We start from the raw sequence: 7677 nt of genomic DNA on the forward strand, positions 1-7677 counted from the left end.
AGACTGGCGTTTAAACGCCAGCCAGGGTACCTGGTTGGGCGTTTAACACCCAAAAAGGTAGCATTTTGGGCGTTAAACGCCAGAATGTATACCATTCTGGGCGTTTAACGCCAGGATGGTGCTAGGGGGAAGATTTTGTTTTCAAAATCAATTTTTTTCAAGTTTTCAAAGTTTTTCAAAAACAAATCTTTTTCAAATCATATCTTTTCAATCAAATGTTTTCAAAATCAATTTCTTTCCTTTTTCAAAGATACTTACTAATAATTAATGATTTGATTGAACATTTTTTGCCTTTTCTATTAAGGAAGGTTTTATGTTTGAATCATATCTTTTCTTGTTAGGCAAGTCATTAATTTTTAAAAATCATATCTTTTCAAATTGTTTTCAAATCATATCTTTTAAAATTGTTTTCAAATCATATCTTCTCAATCACATCTTTTTAAAACCATAACTTTTCAATTAAATCTTTTTAACCACATCTTTTTCAAAATAGTTTTCAATCAAATCTTTTTAATTTCTAATTTCAAAATCTTTTTCAAAAATCACTTGATTTCTTTTTCACTTTTAATTTTCGAAAATTATCAATCAAATTTTCAAAATGTTTTCAAAATCTTTTAAATGAATTTTCGAAAATTCTCTTCCCTCCTTCCCACATCCTACTATTTATGGGGTACCACTCCTTCTAAATGCACAATTCGAACTTTATCTAATTAAAGTTCGAATTCTTCTTCTCCTTCTTCTTTCTATTTCTCTTTTCCTCTGACACTTCAAGGAATCTCTATACTGTGACATAGAGGATTCCACATTTTCTTTTTCTCTCCTCTTTCATATGAGCAGGAGCAGAGACAAAGGCATTCTTGTTGAAGCTGATCCTGAACCTGAGAGGACCCTGAAGAGAAAGCTAAGAGAAGCCAAAGCACAACTCTCTTTAGAGGACCTGACCGAATTCTTCAAGGAAGAAGAACGCATGGCAGCCGAAAACAACAACAATGCCAACAATGCAAGGAAGGTGCTGGGTGACTTCACTGCACCTACTCCTGATTTCTATGGGAGAAGCATCTCTATCCCTGCCATTGGAGCAAACAACTTTGAGCTTAAGCCTCAATTAGTTTCTCTAATGCAACAGAATTGCAAGTTCCATGGACTTCCAATGGAAGATCCTCATCAGTTCTTAGCTGAATTCTTGCAAATCTGTGACACAGTCAAGACTAATGGGGTTAACCCTGAGGTCTATAGACTGATGCTATTCCCTTTTGCTGTAAGAGACAGAGCTAGAATATGGTTGGATTCTCAACCTAAAGAAAGCCTGGACTCTTGGGAAAAGCTAGTCAATGCCTTCTTGGCAAAGTTCTTTCCACCACAAAGATGGAGTAAGCTTAGAGTGGAAGTCCAAACCTTCAGACAGAAGGATGGAGAATCCCTCTATGAAGCTTGGGAAAGATACAAACAATTAATCAGAAGATGTCCTTCAGACATGCTTTCTGAATGGAGCATCATAGGTATTTTCTATGATGGTCTCTCTGAACTATCCAAGATGTCTTTGGATAGCTCTGCTGGAGGATCTCTTCATCTGAAGAAGACGCCTGCAGAAGCTCAAGAATTGATTGAAATGGTTGTAAATAACCAATTCATGTACACTTCTGAAAGGAATCCTGTGAACAATGGGACTAGTCAGAAGAAAGGAGTTCTTGAGATTGACACTCTGAATGCCATATTGGCTCAGAACAAGATATTGACTCAACAAGTCAATTTGATTTCTCAAAGTCTGTCTGGAATGCAAAATGCACCAAGCAGTACTAAGGAAGCTTCATCTGAGGAAGAAGCCTATGATCCTGAGAACCCTTCAATGGAAGAGGTGAATTACCTAGGAGAACCCTATGGAAACACCTACAATTCTTCATGGAGAAATCACCCCAATTTCTCATGGAAGAATCAAGAGAGACCTCAACAAGGTTTCAATAACAATAATGGTGGAAGAAACAGGTTTAGCAATAGCAAGCCTTTTCCATCATCTTCTCAGCAACAGACAGAGAGTTCTAAGTAGAATACTTCTGACTTAGCAACAATGGTCTCTGATCTAATAAAGACCACTCAAAGTTTCATGAATGAAACAAGGTCCTCCATCAGAAATTTGGAAGGACAAGTGGGTCAGCTGAGCAAGAAAGTTACTGAACTCCCTCCTAGCACTCTCCCAAGTCATACAGAAGAAAATCCAAAAGGAGAGTGCAAAGCCATAGACATGGCCGAATATGGAGAGGAAAGAGAGGAGGAGGATGCCACTGAGGAAGACCTCAGTGGGCGTGTACCAATCTCCTCTGAGTTCCTCAATGAGGAACAATGGGAATCTGAGGCTCAAAATAAGACCATAGAGATTCCATTGGACTTACTTCTGCCATTCATGAGCTCTGATGAGTATTCTTCCTTTGAAGAGGATGAGTATGTCACTGAAGAGCAAGTTGCTAAATACCTTGGAGCAATCATGAAACTGAATGACAAGTTATTTGGAAATGAGACTTGGGAAGATGAACCTCCCTTGCTCACCAAAGAACTGGATGACTTGTCTAGGCAGAAACTGCCTCAAAAGAGGCAGGATCCTGGGAAGTTTTCTATACCTTGTACCATAGGCACCATGACCTTCAAGAAGGCCTTGTGTGACTTAGGGTCAAGTGTAAACCTCATGCCCCTCTCTGTAATGGAGAAATTAGGGATCTTTGAGGTGCAAGCTGCAAGAATCTCATTAGAGATGGCAGACAATTCAAGAAAACAAGCTCATGGACTTGTAGAGAATGTTTTGGTGAAGATTGAAGACCATTACATCCCTACTGACTTCATAGTCCTAGAGACTGGGAAGTGCATGGATGAATCCATCATCCTTGGCAGACCCTTCCTAGCCACAGCAAAGGCTGTGATTGATGTTGATAGAGGAGAGTTGATCATTCAAGTGAATGAAGAATCCTTGGTGTTTAAGGCCCAAGGACATCCCTCTATCATCATGGAGAGGAAGCATGAAGAGCTTCTCTCAAAACAGAGCCAAGCAGAGCCCCCACAGTCAAACTCTAAGTTTGGTGTTGGGAGGCCACAACCAAACTCTAAGTTTGGTGTTGAACCCCCACATTCAAACTCTAAGTTTGGTGTTGGGAGGTTCCAACACGGTTCTGAGTATTTCTGAGGCTCCATGAGAGTCCTCTGTCAAGCTAATGACATTAAAGAAGCGCTTGTTGGGAGGCAACCCAATGTTTTATAGTTAACTATTTCTTTTGTTATTTTATCTTTTTTGTAGGTTGATGATCATAAGAAGTCACAAAAACAATGAAAAAAGCAAAAACAGAATGAAAAACAGGAAGAAAAATAGCACACCCTGGAGGAGAAGAAGCTAGCGTTCAAACGCCAGTAATGCTAGCTGTTGGGCGTTTAACGCCCAGTCTGGCACCATTCTGGGCGTTTAACGCCAGAAAGGGGCACCAGACTGGCGTTAAACGCCAGTAAAGGGCAACAACCTGGCGTTAAACGCCAGGAATGGGCACCAGCCCGGCGTTTAACACCAGAAATAGCTCAAAACGTAATTTTGAGCAACATTTGGTGCAGGGATGACTTCCTTGACACCACAGGATCTGTGGACCCCACAGGACCCCACCATCAATCTCTCTCTTCTTCTCCCATTCATCAATCACCTCAATACCTCTTCCCCAAAAACCCTTCACCTATCAAATCCCATCTTTCTCTTCACCACTCACATCCATCCTTCATAAATCCCCACCAACCTCACCCTTCAAATTCAAACCACTTTCCCTCCCAAACCCACCCTCAATGGCCGAACCATTACCCCCCTCTCTCCTATAAATACCCTTCTTCAACCCTTCATTTTCACACAACTTAAACACCCCTTCTTTCCCTTCTTGGCCGAACCCACCTCCCTCCCCCTCTTCCTCATTTCTTCTTCTTCTACTCTTTTCTTTCTTCTTTTGCTCGAGGACGAGCAAACATTTTAAGTTTGGTGTGGTAAAAGCGTTGCTTTTTCATAACCATTTATGGCATCCAAGGCCGGAGAAACCTCTAGAAAGAGGAAAGGGAAGGCAAAAGCTTCCACCTCCGAGTCATGGGAGATGGATAGATTCCTCTCAAGGGTGCATCAAGTCCACTTCTATGAAGTTGTGGCCTTGAAGAAGGTGATCCCCGAGGTCCCCTTTTCACTCAAAAAGGGTGAATATCCAGAGATCCGCCATGAGATCCGAAGAAGAGGTTGGGAAGTACTTACCAACCCCATTCAACAAGTCGGAATCTTGATGGTTCAAGAGTTCTATGCCAATGCATGGATCACAAAGAACCATGACCAAAGTGTGAACCCGAATCCAAAGAATTATCTCACTATGGTTCGGGGGAAATACTTGGATTTTAGTCCGGAGAGTGTGAGGGTGGCGTTCAACTTGCCTATGATGCAAGGAGATGAGCATCCTTACACTAGAAGGGTCAACTTTGATCAAAGGTTGGACCAAGTCCTCACAACCATATGTGAAGAGGGCGCACAATGGAGGCAAGATTCAAGAGGAAAGCCGGTTCAATTGAGAAGGCATGACCTCAAGCCCGTGGCTAGAGGATGGTTAGAGTTCATACAACGCTCAATCATTCCCACTAGCAACCGGTCCGAAGTTACCATAGACCGGGCCATCATGATTCATAGCATCATGATTGGAGAAGAAGTGGAAGTTCATGAGGTTATAGCTCAAGAACTCTACAAGGTGGCGGACAAGACCTCCACTTTGGCAAGATTAGCCTTTCCTCACCTTATTTGTCACCTCTGTTATTCAGTTGGAGTTGACATAGAAGGAGATACCCCCATTGATGAGGGCAAACCCATCACCAAGAAAAGGATGGAGTACACAAGAGACCCCTCTCACCATGAGATCCCTGAGATACCTCAAGGGATGCACTTTCCTCCACAAAATTATTGGGAGCAACTAAACACCTCCCTAGGAGAATTGAGTTCCAACATGGAACAACTAAGGGTGGAGCATCAAGAACACTCCATTCTCCTCCATGAAATTAGAGAAGATCAAAGAATCATGAGGGAGGAGCAACAAAGACAAGGAAGAGACATTGAGGAGCTCAAGCACTCCTTAGGATCTTCAAGAGCAAGAAAGAGCCGCCATCACTAAGGTGGACCCGTTCCTTGATTTCCTTGTTCTTTATTCTTCTGTTTTTCGATTTTTATGCTTATGGTTATCCATGTTTGTGTCTTGTGATCATTAGTGTCTTAGTGTCTATGCCTTAAAGTTATGAATGTCCTATGAATCCATCACCTTTCTTGAATAAAAACGTGCTTAATTGAAAAGGAAAGAATTGCATGAATTCTGAATTTTATAATAGTTTAATTATTTTGATGTGGTGGCAAAACTTTTGTTCTCTGAATGTATGCTTGAACAGTGCATATGTCTTTTGAACTTGGGTTCATGAATGTTGGCTCTTGAAAGAATGATGAAAAAGGAGACATGTTACTGAGGATCTGAAAAATCATTAGAAATGATTCTTAAAGCAAGAAAAAGCAGTGAATACAAAAAAAAAAGAGAGAGAAGGAAGCAAACGAAAAAAAAAAACCGAAAAAAAAAGAAAGAAAAAGAAAGAAATAAAGTTGTGATCCAAGGCAAATAAGAGTGTGCTTAAGAATTCTGGACACCTCTAATTGGGGACTTTAGCAAAGCTGAGTCACAATCTGAAAAGGTTCACCCAATTATGTGTCTGTGGCATGTATGTATCCGGTGGTAATACTGGAAGACAGAGTGCTTTGGGCCACAGCCAAGACTCAATAAGTAGCTGTGTTCAAGAATCATCATACTTAACTAGGAGAATCATTAACACTATCTGGATTCTAAGTTCCTAAAGAAGCCAATCATTCTGAATTACAAGGGATAGAGTGAGATGCCAAAACTATTCAGAGACAAAAAGTTAAAAGCCCCGCTCATCTAATTAATACTGATCTTCATAGATGTTTTTGGAGTTCATTGCATATTCTCTTCTTTTATCTTATTTGATTTTCGGTTGCTTGGGGACAAGCAACAATTTAAGTTTGGTGTTGTGATGAGCGGATAATTTGTATGCTTTTTGGCATTGCTTTTAGTATATTTTTAGTATGATCTAGTTAGTTTTTAGTATTTTTATTAGTTTTTAGTTAAAATTCACTTTTCTGGACTTTACTATGAGTTTGTGTGTTTTTCTGTGATTTCAGGTATTTTCTGGCTGAAATTGAGGGACCTGAGCAAAAATCTGATCCAGAGACTCAAAAGGACTGCAGATGCTGTTGGATTCTGACCTTCCTGCACTCGAAGTGGATTTTCTGGAGCTACAAAAGCCCAATTGGCGCGCTCTCAACGGCGTTGGAAAGTAGACATCCTGGGCTTTCCAGCAATATATAATAGTCCATACTTTGCCCAAGATTTGATGGCCCAAACCGGCGTTCAAAGTCACCTCAAGAAATTCCAGCGTTAAACGCCGGAACTGGCACCTAATTGGGAGTTAAACGCCCAAACTGGCACTAAAGCTGGCGTTTAACTCCAAGGAGAGTCTCTACACGAAATTGCTTCATTGCTCAGCCCAAGCACACACCAAGTGGGCCCGGAAGTGGATTTTTATGTCATTTACTCATCTATGTACTAGTTTTCTATAAGTAGGACCTTTTACTATTGTATAGAGACATCTAGGACTTTTGGTAGCTATCTTTGTTTTATGCTATCTTAGACCTTTGGGAGGCTGGCCATTCGGCCATGCCTAGACCCTGTTCTTATGTATTTTCAACGGTGGAGTTTCTACACACCATAGATTAAGGTGTGGAGCTCTGCTGTACCTCGAGTATTAATGCAATTACTATTGTTCTTCCATTCAATTCCGCTTGTTCTTTGTCCAAGATATCACTTGTTCTTCAACATGATGAAGGTGATGATTGACGCCCATCACCATTCTCACCCATGAACAAGGTGACTGACAACCATTCTTGTTCTACAAGCATCTGAGGCTTAGTGAATATCTCTTGGATTCCCGATTGCACGATGCATGGTTGATCGCCTGACAACCGAGTGCTCGCCTGACAAACGAGCCAACCATTCCGTGAGATCAGAGTCTTCGTGGTATAGGCAAGAACGGATGGCGGCATTCAAGAGAATCCGGAAGGTCTAACCTTGTCTGTGGTATTCTGAGTAGGATTCAATGATTGAATGACTGTGACGTGCTTCAAACCTGTAACCTACTGGGCGTTAGTGACAGACGCAAAAGAGTGATTCTATTCCGGTAGGGGAGGGAACCAAACCGGTGATTGGCAGTACTGTGACAGAGTGCGTGCATTAGCTTTCACTGCGCGGATGGGAGGTAGCTGCTGACAACAGTGAAACCCTACATGAGCTTGCCATGGAAAGGAGTAAGAAAGGATTGGATGAAGGCAGTAGGAAAGCAGAGAGACGGAAGGGAAGGCATCTTCATATGCTTGTCTGAAGCTCTTACACCAATGATATACATAAGTATCACTATCCTTATCTTCTATGTTATTTTCGTTCATCATCATATACATTTGAGTTTGCCTGACTAAGATTTACAAGATGACCATAGCTTGCTTCAATGCTAACAATCTCCGTGGGATCGACCCTTACTCACGTAAGGTATTACTTGGACGACCCAGTGCACTTGCTGGTTAGT

The 7677-nt window shown here is 41.3% G+C and overlaps 1 non-coding gene across 1 annotated transcript; it reads right to left on the reverse strand.

The window, feature by feature from the left end:
- Positions 1-1372: 1372 nt before the first annotated feature.
- LOC130964270 (small nucleolar RNA R71) lies at positions 1373-1480 on the reverse strand. The gene has a single exon (XR_009080370.1). It is a non-coding gene; the product is annotated as a small nucleolar RNA R71 (small nucleolar RNA).
- Positions 1481-7677: the final 6197 nt, after the last annotated feature.

This window comes from Arachis stenosperma, chromosome 2, assembly GCF_014773155.1.
Source record: "Arachis stenosperma cultivar V10309 chromosome 2, arast.V10309.gnm1.PFL2, whole genome shotgun sequence".
NCBI lineage: Eukaryota > Viridiplantae > Streptophyta > Magnoliopsida > Fabales > Fabaceae > Arachis > Arachis stenosperma.